Here is a 16,007-nt window from a genome sequence, read left to right on the forward strand (position 1 = left end):
GTACTACGGAGTGCGATTCAGAACTTTGCCCAAGAAGCCGATGAGTCTTTATATGAGGCTTGGGAGAGGTTCAAGGACTTACAAAGAGAATGCCCTCACCATAATTTAGCGCAATGGCAGTTAATCCAAGCCTTTTATAACGACATTGGAAATTCCTCTAGAATAATTTTAGACTCTGCAGCTAGTGGGAGATTTATGAATCTTAATGTTGATGATGCAGGTCAGGTTATTGAAGATATGGCGATACACAATTCCCAATATGGGAATCCCAGAGGATTTGCTAACAAGGGGAAGCATAGTGTCGACTCTGTATCCTTTTTGCAAGCTCAACTAACCTCTATTTGCCAAAAATTAGATAATCTGAGCACTGCTAATGTAGCCAATGTTTCTGCGATTAATAATACTTCTAATGAGGCTTTCTGTGAAAATTGTGGTATCGTAGGTCGTTGGGAGCAGGATTGCAGGAGTTCCGTGGAGCAAGTTAATGCCTTCCAAGCTTATAGGCAGAATAACCCATACTCCAACACTTACAATCCTGGGTATCGGAATCATCCATACCTTTCCTACCGGAGCACTAATGTTCAAAATCCACCACCACAAGAACCACAGGCGCCACAACAACAGCAGCAGAAATATTATCATCCCAATGCTAGCCAGAAGAATCAACCACAACAAACCCCCTCGTCTTCCGACCCTTCTCTGGCGGAAATTAGAGCAATGTTGGTCAATATGCAAAAGCACATGGAGAGTAGAGATGCGACAATTGATCAAATTCTAGCGCATAATAAAATTGTAGATAATCAAATTGCGCAACTCTCCGCTACTCTACAAGCCCGCCAACAGGGAGCTCTGCCGGCACAACCCACTAGGCGTACGGATCAAGCATTTGCAATTACTCTAAGGAGTGGTTCAAACTATGAAGGGCCCTCTATGCCCAGAGTTGATGAACCTGTTTTATCAAATAATGCTAATCTTGATTCCATTAAACCAAACAATGTAGTTGATAGCCCTGCAGGGCTAAAGGATAATACGAACATATCTAATTCTACATTGCAGGGTAAAACTCCAGAAAAGGTGGCTACTCCAGACAAGAATAAGAATGCTCCAAAGCCAATTATCAAACTTCCATTCCCCAATCGTCAATTGAAGACAAACTTGGATAAGCAGTTTGGTAAGTTCCTGGAGGCGGTAAAAGATTTGAAGGTAACAATTCCCTTTACTAAATTGATAACACAAATCCCCTCGTATGCAAAATTTATGAAAGAAATATTGACGAGGAAAAGGTCTATTAGTGAGGTAGAGACAGTAGCTTTCACTGCAGAGTGTAGTGCCGTACTTCAAAATAAGTCTCCACCTAAATTAAAAGATCCGGGTAGTTTTTCTATCCCTTGTCATATTGGCAATCTCTTGATTGATAATGCATTATGTGATTTGGGTGCTAGTGTTAGCGTCATGCCATTATCTATGTGTTCTAAGTTGAATATGGGTAAATTAAAAGCTACCAATATCACTCTACAAATGGCCGACCGTTCTTTCAAATACCCCTTAGGTGTTTTAGAGGATGTCCCCGTTAGAGTAGGTAAATTTTATATACCTGTAGATTTTGTTGTTCTTGATATGGCCGAGGATATGCAAACCCCAATTATTTTGGGTAGACCATTCCTTAACACTGCAGGAGCAGTCATAGATGTAAGAAGTGGTAAGTTAACACTATCAGTAGGGGATGATAAAGTTGTTTATAATCTGAATAATGCCCCTAAAAGCTCCATGACTGAGGAGAAATGTTTCAGTGTTAATGTGGTTGTAAATTATTCTAACAAGCCCCAAGCTCTTGAAAAAGATCCCTTGGAGGCGGTATCTTGTGTTGCATCCTTTTCAGATGAGATAGACAAATGGCAGAAGGAAGTCGATGCAATAGAAAGAGCACTATATAATGTTGGTCTTGGTTTCGAGGATGAACAAGTGGAACCGATCGAGCAAGTTGTGCGAATCGAGCCTACGGTAAGTGTTCCGCCAGATCGAGTTGCAAGTGTTGAACGCAATGACAATTTGAAGCAACATTCGATCGAAGAAGGGTCTTTAGTGCGTAGCATTGAAGATCCCCCAGTCCAAGTCAAGGAGGATCCACCAGATAAGGCGACTTGGCGTCCCACAGGTTATGTCAGGAAGCCGCATCGCAGCCTAAACATCGCTAGACCGGGTGAGAAACCACCCGATCAAGCGTTAGGCCAAGAGTCCTAGAAATTGTACTTGGTAAGAAGGTCGTGCGGGACCTAGATAAACCAGCGCTTTGCGTGAGGCAACCCGTATTTTTAATGTTTTTTTTTAGTCTAGTTTTTCTTTTCTTTTTCTTATAAGAGGAGAGATGAGGGAATTTAATGAGTTTTATGAGTGTTTGTACAGGTTTGAAGGAAAAGAGTTAGCCAATTTTTGGAGAAAAGAAGAAAATTAATATTTCGCCGATTTAGTCTCGGGCCCGACCGGGCGAAGCTCGCCCGATCGGGCGCGAGAGCAAGGATCTAAAAATAAGAAATTTCGCCCGACCGGGCGAGTGGCGCCCGATCGGGCGAAAAACTTGACGTTTACGGACTTAATTGTCCGCCCGATCAGGCAACCATCGCCCGATCGGGCGCGAGAAAGGCGAAAATTTTGACTTAAAAATCGCCCGACCGGGCGAATGGCGCCCGACCGGGCGCGAGAGCTAGAAGAATATCAGGACGGTAGATCGCCCGACCGGGCGCGAAAGGTCCCGAATTTAAACACATCAAATCGCCCGACCGGGCGACCCACCGCCCGACCGGGCGCGAGAATCAGTATAGGAAATATCCCAGATCGCCCGACCGGGCGACCCACCGCCCGACCGGGCGCGATTTGTCCGCGTCTTTTTCTTCCCCCTTTTCTTCTTTCTTTCTCCATTTCTTCTTTCCTCCATTACTTTCTCTCTCTAAAACTCAAATTTTCTCTACCTTCTCTCTAAGATTTCTCCTCCATTTCTTATCCAAATTCAAAACTCTTTACATATTTGTGATCCTCTCTTCATCCTCTTCACTTTCATATAAAAATTTTTCAGTTTTAATTCAATAAATTTTCAAACCCATTTCTTGAACATGGCATCAAAGAGGGCTAGGTCCATTTTTGGTAGGAGCTCCAGTTCGAGGGAGGAATACGACCCGGACTTGCAACTCCCGTATTGGCCGACGATCCGGATTGTGAGTCGAGAACAAAAGGAACGGCTAGAGCATTTGGTCGGTCGTGAGGTAATTCCTTCTCGGTGGTTACACCGCCCTACCTTAGAATCATTTGGTTTGTACGATTTTGTTAAACGATTTTTGAATGACATTGGCATGAGAAAATTTGTTGACATGCACTATCCTACATATCGAGAACTTACCTGTGAATTCCTGTCCACTTTTCATGTTGTTAGTAGTAGGAATGGGCCAAATTTATTTTTCAGGTTAAATAATAGAAATATTAGTTTAACTTTTGTTGAATTTTGTAAAATTTTTGAATTAAATTCTGAATTATCTCACCAGTGGCATGCAGACTATAAAATGGGTGACTTATATTATGCTTAGACTGGTTTACCTGCCCCCGACCCCCAACATGCTAGTACCAAACCTATTCACCACCCTGTCCCAAAAATCTGGCAAAGATTTGCGGGTTTGTGTTTTTTAGGTAGGGCCGAGCCACATAACGCTCAAACCAACGAAGTAGCTGTCATAGGACACTATGTATACGGGTACGGGAAATTGAACATAGGTAGGTTTATAGTTCACCATTTGAGTAGGCATGCCACAACCAGCACCACTTCTAAGTCCCCTATCCGTTTAGGTGGCCTTATCACTCGAATAGCGGTGAAAAAGGCCGATTTTGTAGTAGACGGACCCCACGAGCTGACCAACTGTGGACCAGATACCTACATGACTGCTAGGTATTTTGAGGATGTGGGGTGGGTTAGACCGGATAGCGAGCAGACACCCTTTTGGTGTATTCGGACTGGGAACGAGCAACCTTTGCCCATTTTTCCCCTACCCAGTCCAGACTTGACTGCCTTTCCCCCAGGGCAACTTTCTTACACTTATGATGCTTTAGTTGCCAACGCTAGGGGGCAGGCACCACCACCACCAGTTCCACCACCCCAGCCTCAGCCTGAGGTGGCTTTCTCTCCACCTCGTATGTCCCATTCCGTCCCTCATGTTGAATCTGACCCAGTTTGGGATCTTCATAGTATAGGTCAGGCCCTAGGACGTATCGAACATTCACATACTGACCTTAGGAGGATGGTAGGCTCCATAGACCAGAGGTTAGGGTACCTAGAGAGGAACCAGGGTAGAGCTCTCTACCCTATGTACGATGATTATGCTCGTCGGGGCAACATTCCCGACGACGCTATTCACCCTGACTGGTTTCAGCCTCCACCCCAGGGATACGATAGGGATCCCACTGCCCGTGGTATTTTCACTGACTATTCTTCTTTTTTCGGGTACGAGCAGGACATTCCTTTCGGGGAACCGGCGGGGGGGGGGGGGGGGGGAGTTTTCACGCTGATTATTTTGGTGGTAGCTCTTCTAGTGCAGGTGGTGCAGGTGGCAGTGGAGGTGCGGGTTTCGGCTCGATGGACGAGGATGATGAGGACTAGCTATGCTGGGCTAGTTTCCGAGCCAATGAGGACATTGTCTGATTTTGGCTTGGGGGAGATTTTGGTTTGGTATTTTTCTTTTTCTCTTTTCTTTTATTTTTGGTGTGTTTTATTAGGTTATATTTCTTGCTTTCTAGGTTAGTTTTATTGCTTTCTTTATATATAAAAATACAAAAAAAAAATTAAAAAATAAAAAAATCTAAAAATACGTTCCAATGAATTATAAATTATGCTTCCCTGTGCCCCTTACTTGAGAAAATTGTTTTGATTCTTGGTATTTGATGATAGGCATTGTGGATTAGTTGATCATGATTTGATGTTTGATTGCCCTGAAAACTTTACATGCGTCAATTTTGTCCAACTACTTGTGAATATAGTGCTTGACTAGTTGATTTGGTAAGGAATGTGTGATAGTTCCATATTTCCTGGTATGTCAATGAATTTGAGTATTGGTTTGCAACTATTAGTAATATTTATATGATTCATTATTATGCACATTGTGGAGGACGAAGGCATTTGTTCTTTTAGGTAGCCTCCAGATGATTGTAGATACATTTGTTCCCTTCTTGCTACCCATGTTGTTGCCTTGACTTTTTTGTTGTTTATTAGCCACATTACAAGCCTATTTTGCCCCATTGGTTACTAGTCCCAAGCTTGGCTTGGGGGAGCTATTAGTGAGTGAGGCGAGGGAGTTTGTAGTGTGCTTATTATTTGCACAATTTGGGTGGGATTTGAGAAGTTGTTTTGTTGTTATTCATGTTTATTTTTGATGAGTTTGAGAGTTATATTTTCTTGAAAAAAAATAAAGCATGATATTATGAAAAAGAGAAGTTCAAAGAAAAAAAATGTGAAAAAATAAGTGAACTTCAATAGAAAAAAAATGTTCAAATGTTCTAGTTGGAGGTTGATCAAAAGAAAAAAAAAAATAAGAGCCTCAATGGAAAAAAATTCAAGTCTGAAAATAAAGTTTGTTTATTCACTCTATTACTCCATTATTATATTTTTTATGAGTGAAATTGTAAGAGTTGGGATTATTTATTATGATTGGAGTATATTTGGTTGATGTTAGAGTTGGTTATGTAGGAGATGTTGATCATTATTTATTTTGATCATGGGCTTTATTAGGATTTGCTCCCTTAAGCATAGCTTTACTCTCACTTGTTCCCAAATGATTCCTACCCTTTACCCTAGCCTTACATTACAAGCTTTAAAGACCTTCCAACCTTTGTGCATAGAATTGTATGAATGTGAAAGTGTTGTTTATCAATGCAAGTTATGATTTGACATATTTCGAATCGACTAGTAGGTTGAGCGTTCATTGTTTTATACACACGAGAGTGTGAGTTGGGAGGGCATTGTTCACATAAAGGGGTTGGATGGAGAGCGATTGAGTACATCTTTTACTCGCGACAAAAATGAGAGTCGAGTGTGTGAGCACTAGTCTTGAATTCTATATGCCCTTGTGGTTTGCTCTATTTGACAATTTTTAGGGAAGAAAGGTAATTGGATGGATTTGATTGGTTGACTTTGAAGCATGTTTATTTGATTTACCCTGGATCGTTTGTGCTTGATTTTTACTTTTTGGGGTGAAACATATTTATTGATTCATTGATGAGATATTTTCTTAGGGACAAGCAAAGGTTTGGCTTGGGGAGTTTGATGTGTCTATTTTATATAGTATTTTACCCCCGTCCCTTGGTCATAATTAGTAGTGTTTTTGGCTCTTTAGAGCCACTTTTATTACTAATTGGTGTTTTCTAGTGTTTTCGTAGATTTGGTTGACTTTTGCAGGGATTTATACTTTTTGAGTATTTTTCCGAGATATTTTGGAGCAATCACGAACATTGGAGAAGCACGACAAGATTTTATAGCCCAGGGCCGGTTAGAGCCATCAAACCGGTGATTAAGGGCTTGGTATGTGTGATACCGGGGCATTTGGACCGAGTATTCAAGACCCAAAGAGGAAACCCAGATTGGCCCGAAGAATTGGAGCCCAATCGTAGTCCAAATAGTGGCCCAAGAGAGCCGCCCGGCCAAAAAGGCTGGCGCCCGGAGGCGCGCCCGGCCGGGCGGGAGAAGCTTAGGCTGGCGCCCAGTGACGCGCCCGGCCGGGCGCGAGATTAGTAGTAATGAGCAAAAAAGGCGCACCCGATCGGGCGGTGCCTCGCCCGATCGGGCGCGTGTTATTGTTAGGAGACGCTTAACGTCGTTTTAATTTGTTTTAGTTTAGGATTTTTGTACGGAGTATAAATACTCCTCCGTAATACGATTTTAGGATGTCTTCTTCTTCTTCTCCTCTTTACTCTTTCTTTACTCTCTTAATTATTCTCTTAGAATTCTCTCTCTAAACCTTTGTTCTTAATCTACTCTTAATTCCAGATTACTTTTTGGTAACGATTTCTCTTCCCTTAATCTTAGTTGTCTATTTTATTCCTTTCATCATGATTTATTTTATTGCTTTGATTTGTTTAGTTTCTATTATGTGTGAGTAGTTTTATTTCTAGGGTTTATGGGGATCTAATAAATAATATGAAGGGGTAATTTATTGTTGTTAATTATCAATGCTAGATTAATTTCCTATTGATTGATTTAATGCTCTGTGACTAGATTAGGCCTATCTTTTATGCATGAGTTTGACAATATTGATTCAAGATTCGAGAGATGAGAATTGATGTTTAGGTCTAGTTTCAATAGGCAGGTTAATTTATAAATGGTTAAGTCGAGAATTGAGAGATGAGATTTAATACCGGTAAATTAATTATGTGATTGTAATACGTAGCGAAAGCCCTTTACAATATGGTTAATTGATGCATTGATGATTGACTATTATTGATTATTGGTATTGCATGATAATTTCTTATCGGATTGTTTTAATGTTTTACAATTGCGGCTTGTAAAAGTATAGCAATATTAAATTGATGAATCGAGCAGATGTTAATTTGATATTAAAGGCTATTTTCAATAAGAACTTAGATCTAGTAAATTGCGAGAGCCTGTTAGATCTATGTTGATTAATAAATTGCGAGAGCCTGTTAATCATGTTATTTATGCAATGCCAATGATTGATTACTATGTTTTACCCTGGAGTATTATTTATTGGTGAACCTATACCCTAGATCCTTTTATATATTGTTTTCTCCCTATTCCTATTCTTTGTAGTTTAGTTTCATACTCAATTATAAATATTGGTTACTTAAATAATTTAGATTATAATAATTAATTAGGAGTAAAAAGAATTGTTTCCCTGTGGAGATCGACCCTATTTCCCTATCTACTTTAGCTAGAGGAGTTAGGTAATTATTTTTGATTAGGGGATACGACTTTACCCTGTCAATTCACTACCCCACCTGTCGGAATGGTTATGGGTAAATCTACTACCTCTACTGTCTTTAAGCAGTCTTTAAGTTTTGAAACAATAGCCTTAGAAATAAAAGAAAAAGTTGCACCAGAATCAAACAATACTTTAATAGGAATAGATTTAATAGAAAAAGTACCAGTGATGACATCTTTTGTGGCATCCGCCTCATGCTTACTGTGAACATTCATTTTCCTTGCAGTTCCACTCTTCTGTTGGCTATTCCCACTTGTGGTGTTACTGTTCCTTGCCCCATTCTGTTGCACACCCTTGCTCCCAGTAAAGTTGTTGTTGTTCTGTTGGAAATTCCTCTGGTTTCCTCCTAAGTTATTATTGTTTTGCCTGTTCCCATATTTATTTTTAGAGAAACACTCATATTCTCTATGCCCGAGCTTGTTACAAAAACGATAAGCGACCAAATTGCCCCCGCAATCCTTTCCAGGGTGGTTATTCTTGCACCTCTTGCAAAAATAAATTCTCCCATTCTTGTTATTTCCCTGGTTATTGTTTCTAGCCCCTCCATTGTTGTTACGGTTCCCTTGACGGTTATTACCATGGAAGTTGTTATTGTTGTGGAAGTTATTGTTATGGTGGTACTTCTGCTTCTTAAAACCATTCTGGTTTCCCTGTTGGTTTCCAGAAACTTGCCCCACTTCCTTCCTCTTCTCTCTTCCTTCTATTTCAGCTAAATCTTTCTTCTTTTTTTCTTCCAAAGCATAAAGGTGTGTGGCCCTTCCATATACTTCATCCAGGGTCTCAAATACCTGCCCGCACAGCTTTAACTGCAAATCAGTAGTTAAGCCACTCTCAAACTTCCTAGCTTTTGATTTCTCCGTAGAGACAGACCCTTCACCAAAACGGGATAATTCAATAAACTTGGTGTAGTATTCCGTAACCGTCATCTTGTCCATCCTAAGGTTTGAGAATTCCTCAGCTTTCTGCTTCTGCAAAAAGTTAGGATAAAACTTGTCTCTCACTTTCTCTTGGAATTTGGTCCAGTTGAACCCAGGTAATGCTCTAATGGTAGCCTCGTTTTGTTGCCACCAAAGGTCAGCTTCACCCCTCAGGTAGTAGGTAGCAAAACTCACTTTTGAGTTTTCAGGGCATCCCACAACTCCAAATAGTTTCTCAAATTCCCTCAACCAGTTTTCCAATATAATAGGGTCAGGCTCGCCTTGATAGGTTGGTGGCTTGCTTTGTGCCACCTTTTTAAAGAGTTCCCCTTGAGCATCCCCATTACCAGTTGAGTTTCTTACCAATTGTTGGGCAACTGCTGCCAATTGCCTTACTAATTCATTCAAATCGTTTCCACCACTACCTGAACTTCTTCCCCCTGCCATTTTGCTTCTCCTGAATTTAGGACAAGGATTTATATTAGAAATGGCTAGGTTTAGCTCTCAAGACGTACACTCGTCTATTACCTAACGACCTTTAAACATTTACAGTAGAATTTGAAGCTAACAATTTGGGATAGCGAGAGCTAAGAATTCCCTTAATGTGTAGCTTTATCAATTAATTATTGATTGCTAACCAACCATGCATTTAATAAAGCATCACATAGATAAAAAAAATAATTCCCATAGACGTTCACAGCTTATAAATGTTTGTTGAAGATAAGTTGCTTGGAATGGTGATTATTGGAATAGTGGTGTAAGATGGAAGATTTAGAAAACAAATGAATTTATTTAAAAAAAAAAAGAATTAACAAAGAAATAAATGGAGTCTTATTAATTAAAATAGACTGAAAATACTAAAATAAAAATTGTGTTCCAGGAACTTATGTGGTCATGCCACTTATTGCATTAAAACTGAAATAACAAATAATTAAAATAAGGACTATGAATTCGTGACGAGGAAAGTTATAAGATCTAATCCTTTCGAACGTTGTCCCTTTTGTCGGTGGATTGCTTGTAGCTTGAAGGATCGAAATTAGAATCATTTGACTCTTCCATTGGTTCAGATGACTCAGGTTCAGGTTCTACTTGTACAAACTCCCCTTCTTCCTCCTCATCCGATGAAATGTCTATTATTATTGGAGTTGGAGGTGGATTTGGATCAGAAATGTCCATAAGTGAACTATTACCCTCTTGTTGTTCTCCATTCTCTGCTTGACCACCCCCTGACGAAGAAGAAGAAGAAGAAGAATTTCCTGGTTGTTGATTAGGAGGAGGATTGTTCCCTACTAGGTTATCATAGTAGTAGTCAGGGTAGGGAAGGTTTAAGCGCTGACAATGAGCTTTCTCCACTCTTACGAGATATTTAGTTAAGAAAATATAATCTGGATACCACTGGCCATAATAGTCTATGTATTTATGGTAATTTGGAACGTCTCCTGGAAGGTAAAAATCAGAAAATCTCTGTTTGACAGCAATGTAAGGGGGCTCCTCTGGAAGACAATGGACAATCATCGCCGAAATACGATCAGGGGTGTCATAAACTCTCTCTCGTAAGACATTGCTCAGGTAGGAACAAAAGTATCTGATCTTTTCTACAAAGTCATAGGGGTGTTCATTATGTTTCTTTACAAGAGATCCCATTTGTGTAAATTTGCTAGCAAAGATTGGCATCCTGTAGAGAAAAAGTCTTAGAAAAGATTTCCCTTCCCTAAAGAAATAAAATAAAATAAATAATACAGTCTTGTAGGAGATTAAGTTCGGTGTTCAATCATACAATCTCTAGGGTTCACATAGAATAATACACATATTTCATGCTTTCATCAACAAACACCTAGTCAAATCACATGCTTGATCACTTAAAATAAAATTATGCACATAGGGAATAATTTAAATCTTAGCCTATATGCCCTTTCTTTTTCCTGCCCAAGCTCACCAACATGTTAATAAAAGCTTTTAACACATAATACTTACCTCAATCCTTGCTTCCTGCAATACATAAAAATAAAGGATACATATTTACCCTAAAAAAGAGAGAGAGAGAGAGAGAGCCAAAATTTCGGCCCTAATAAAAAAAAATAATTTTCGACACAAAAATTTTTTTCGGGTGTTCTTAAAAAAAAAAAAATTCGGATCATAAATAAATAAATAAAAATAAATTATTTTTTATTTTTTTTTAAAAAACCTTTCAGCCCTTTATATATATATATATATATATATATATTTTTTTTTTTTAAAAAAAATATATGTATAAAAAAAATAAAATCAGGACAATTAACGTTAAATAATTAAATTAACACTTGGCCAAGTTTAAATCACAGTAAGAAAAATGTTTTCGGGTTAGTGGTAATTTAAAATCTCAACCTAAGCTCCCAGATACCACTTTGTAACACCCTAGAAATTCCTTTCTTTTAAATACCCATTCTACTCTTTTAAAAACACGATTTAGGAATAACTAAAACATTACCGCCACCGTGAAAACGGCTAAGGAAATCATCAAAGATACACAGGGGAAGACTCAAAATTAAAAATCGATTAAGCAAGTCAACTCAAAAGTCAACCAAACGAAAGTAAAGTTTAAAACCAAACAAACAAAGTCAAATAAAATCAAACTACAACTTGGAACCATTAAAGGCCCTTATTCAAAAACCGTTCCCAAAACCAAACCTTTGTGTTAGTCCACACAAAATATATCATAAATAAATAAGCATAAAACACCTTGTAACCTAATGAAAACTAGTAAGATTCACTCTTCTCTCATGCCCCATCATGATCATGCTTCAATACCTGAAAAGTTTATCTCTACTTGTTTCCACTACTCTCCATTAAAAATGGGTCATCATAGGGCCAAGATAAAGACATGGCCAAATACACAAACACACACAATCAGCAAAGCTGAGTACATAAGCGTAAATTAGCCACACTAACATGCTTTCACCTATCAACACACACTTACCTCATTGCACCTGTTCACAAGCACACACACCAATCAACAAGACACAATGACTAGACACTAATTAATTCATTTTGCGTTGATTACGCATCGAACGGGTTTCCTCCTCCTAACCTCCCCCAAATAAATTTGAGGTTAACTGACACGGGAGCTAATCGTGCCAGCGACAAAACCACTCAAAGGTGGCGGAATTCCTGCGCATAATAATAAATAAAAAGGAATATACAGCGTCTTGTACTCCATTAGAAGTTATGGTTAAATATAAAACCCCATAACTCCCCCCATTGTTCATACTCAAGGTATATACGTTCCAAGAGTTTTGGTGCGTAATCTCTTTCACTTTACGTTATTTACATATTATTAGACTTGGTGATGACTCTCAAAGCATAATAAATCAATCAACAATAATTATTCAATCAAACAAACATACCAATTTAATTCTTGAATAATTAGTGACCACCTAATATTTAATGTTGAACCCTTTTTAATTCTACCTCAGTCAAAGACACCTTAAACGCATAAAGCGCCAAAAATCCTATCCATCGGTGTTAAAAACACCTTAAGTGCACAAAGGCACCAACATACAATTTATTCCTTGTGTACATAGACACTTATATAGCTCCTTCCTCATGCTTAAAGCATCAATAAAAATTATATGAACAATAATAAAATTTCTTTTCAATATTCCACGCCAAATTAAATAACTAGTTTAATTAAACATGCTCTTTATCATGCCATTAATAAATATGTGGTTCATAAATAATATTTTAAGCTACTATTTTCCAATCAATAATCCATCATAAATAATTCATGCTTCATAATCCAATCACCAATAGCATTCAAATCAAAATTTTCATTCCGAACCTAGCATGACATTACTTGAAATCAATCAAACACATTTAGCATGCTACTACATCAACATAATTATGCTAAGTACGCGAACGTACCTTGAGTACGTTATTAAAACTGCCACGACTAGTAGAAAATACTTACTTCAAAGTCTCCTACACATTAAATCCATAATAGAGTATTAATATCCACTCTAAATAAATTTCCAGCAATATATACTATTTTAAAACCCCTCATAATTTAATTAGAATAAGCTGAAATTATATTTAAAACACCATAAATTAAGTCCCAATTAATGGGTAATTAAAATTTCTTCAAAAAACATAATATCAAGTGTTCTACATAAAATTCCTGCACTTTATTATAATTAAAACTTGTTGTAATTAAGTTTTAAAACACTTAAAACAAAGGCCTACCCTATAATACATCATAATCCTTCAATAAATGATGAATCAAGAACCTAGGGTTTCAAAAATTGGGGCTTTTTAATAAAAAAACCAAATCTGAAAATTAATTAACACAATTACAATAACCAAACATCAAAATTAAATCTCCAAACTCATAATTTATAATTAGACTAAAGCCTAGATTAGTTTTGGGTAATAAAGATTTGATTTTTAAAAAGAAAAACCTTTTTTTGTTTTTTTTTTCGAAAACCGTGGCTACCGACAGCAGGCCGGCGCCACTGCCGGTGGTCGCCGCTGCTGCCGGCTGGTGTTGGTGGTCGGAGGCCCACCGTGGTGGTGGTGGCTGCCGGTGGTGGTTGTGCGCGGCAAGAGGGGAAGGGAAGGAGAGAGAAAAAAGAAAAAGAAAGAGAAAAATAAAGAGAAAAGGGAGAGAAGTTTACCTTGGGTTTTCTCTACTCTGGGCAACGTTGAATTGCCTCATAAGAGGGATATTTATACCCCTTCTCTATCACCCCTTTTACCCTAAACTTTCCTCCTTTAGTTTTTCCTAATCCCTTCCCTACTAAAACTTGTTAAAAATCATAATTTCTTAAAATAAAACCCCAACTTCTATTAATTAATTAATTAAACAAACTTTCCTTTTGTAAAATATTCTCAATTTACATGGGATAAATAATTAAAACATCATAATTAAAATGCTAGAATTATTTAAATACCCTTAAAATATATATATATATATATATATATATATATTAAATAAAATACGTATAAAAATATGGGGTATTACAGTTAATTAATTTTCAGATTATGTTTTTAATTAAAAAGCTCCAAGTTTTAAAACCCTAGGTTCTTAATTTGTAAATTATTGAAGGGTTATGATGTATAATGGTTTAGACCTTTGATTAAAGTGTTTTAAGGCTTAATTACATCAAGTTTTAATTAAAATATAGTGCTGGAATTTTTAGTAAAGCATTTAAAATCAAGTTTCTTTAAGGAATTTTAATTACCCATTAATTGGGATTAAAGTATGATATTTTAAATATAATTTCAGCTTATTTTAATTAAATTATGAGGTGTTTTATAATAGTATATATTGCTGCAAATTTATGTAGAGTGGATTTTAATACTCTTTTATGATTTTAAATTGTAAGAGACTTTGAAGTGAGCGATTTTTATTAGTCGTAGTGATTTTAAGATCGTATATAAGGTACGTTCGCGTACTTAGCATAATTACATTGATGTAGTAGCATGCTAAATATGTTTGATTGATTACTAGTATTATCATGATAGGTTTAGAATGGAAAGTATGATTTGGATGTTATTGGTGATTGGATTATGAAGCATGATTTATTTGTGATGGATTATTGAATGGAAAATAATAGTTTGGAATATTATTTATGAACATGTTAGAGAGCATGTTTAATTAAACTAAATGTTTAATTTGGTTTGGAATATTAAAAAGGAGTTTTATTATGGTTCATATAATTTTTATTGACGCTATAAGAATGAGGAAAGAGCTATATAAGTGTCTATGTACACGAGGAATAAATTGTATGTTGGTGCCTTAGTGCACTTAAGGTGTTTTTAACACTGAGGGATAGGATTTGTGGCGCTTTATGCGTTTAAGGTGTCATTGGCACTGAGATAGAATTAAAAAGGATTCAACATTTAAATATTATGTGGTCATTAATTATTCAAGAATTAAATTGGTATATTTGATTGTTTGAATAACTATTGTTGATTGAATGATTATGGTTTGAAAGTCATCACCAAGTTTAATAATCTGTAAATAACGTAAAGTGAAAGTTATTACGCAACAAAACTCTTGGAAAGTATACACCTTGAGTATGAACATATGGGGGGAGTTATGTGACTTTATATTCGATCATAACTTCTACTGGAGTACTAGACACTGTACATTCATTTTATTATTATTATTATGTGTAGGAATTCCACCACCTATGTGTGGCTATTGATGCTGGCACGGTTAGCTCCCGTGTCAGTAACCTCAATTTATTTGGGAGAGGTTGAGTGGGAAACCCGTTCGATGCATAGTTAGTATTAAATAAATTATGTAGTGTATAGTGAGAAATTTTATTGAATGTTGTATGCTTGAAACACAGGTGCAACGAGGTAAGTTGTATGTCGATAGGAAATTGCATGTTAGTGTGTTATTACGCTTATGTACTCAGCTTTGATGATTGTGTGTTTTGTGTGTTTGTTGGCATTGTCTTTATCTTGGCCCTATGATGACCCATTTCTAATGGAGAGTAGTGGAAACAAGTAGAGATAAGCTTTTCAGGTGATGAAGCATATTCATGAATGGACATGAGTGAAGAGAGAATCATGCTAGTTTCTATAAGTATATGAATGTGTTATTGCTTTATTTATTTATGACTTTATTATTATATGTGACTAACAAAAAGGGTTTTGATCTCGGTTTGTTTTACTAAGGGCCAACAATGGTTCCAAGTTGTAGGTGGATTATATTTTACTTTGGTTTGACTTTACTTTCGTTGATTGACTTTTCAAGTTGACTTGGTTTGAATTGTTTTGAAATCAGTCTTCCGCTGTGTATCTTTGATAGTTGCCTTAGCCATATTCACGGTGGCGGTAATGTCTTAGATATTCCTATTTAAAAGTTTTAAATAGGGAAAAACAGGTATTTTAAAAGAAAGGAATTTCTAGGGTGTTACAGTATATCAAAATCTCATGAGGCCCATTAATGGCCCTCTTACTTGTTTAACCCAATACCCTTGTTGTGTGACCTCATAGGATCCATTCTATTAGGCTTTAGACTATTTGAATAGCCCAAAGATCATTTATCATATCTAGCATTAGACAATGACGACCCAAAAGAACGAACTTATTATCTCCATAACAGTGATCCTTGATGTATCTAGTAATTGCA

The 16,007-nt window shown here is 37.1% G+C and overlaps 1 non-coding gene across 1 annotated transcript; it reads right to left on the reverse strand.

Moving 5' to 3' along the window:
* LOC145633391 (small nucleolar RNA R71) lies at nucleotides 1-107 on the reverse strand. The gene has a single exon (XR_014112719.1). It is a non-coding gene; the product is annotated as a small nucleolar RNA R71 (small nucleolar RNA).
* Between the last annotated feature and the right edge of the window lie 15,900 nt (nucleotides 108-16,007).

This window comes from Chenopodium album, chromosome 5 (assembly GCF_948465745.1).
Source record: "Chenopodium album chromosome 5, dcCheAlbu1.1, whole genome shotgun sequence".
Taxonomy (NCBI): Eukaryota; Viridiplantae; Streptophyta; class Magnoliopsida; order Caryophyllales; family Amaranthaceae; genus Chenopodium; species Chenopodium album.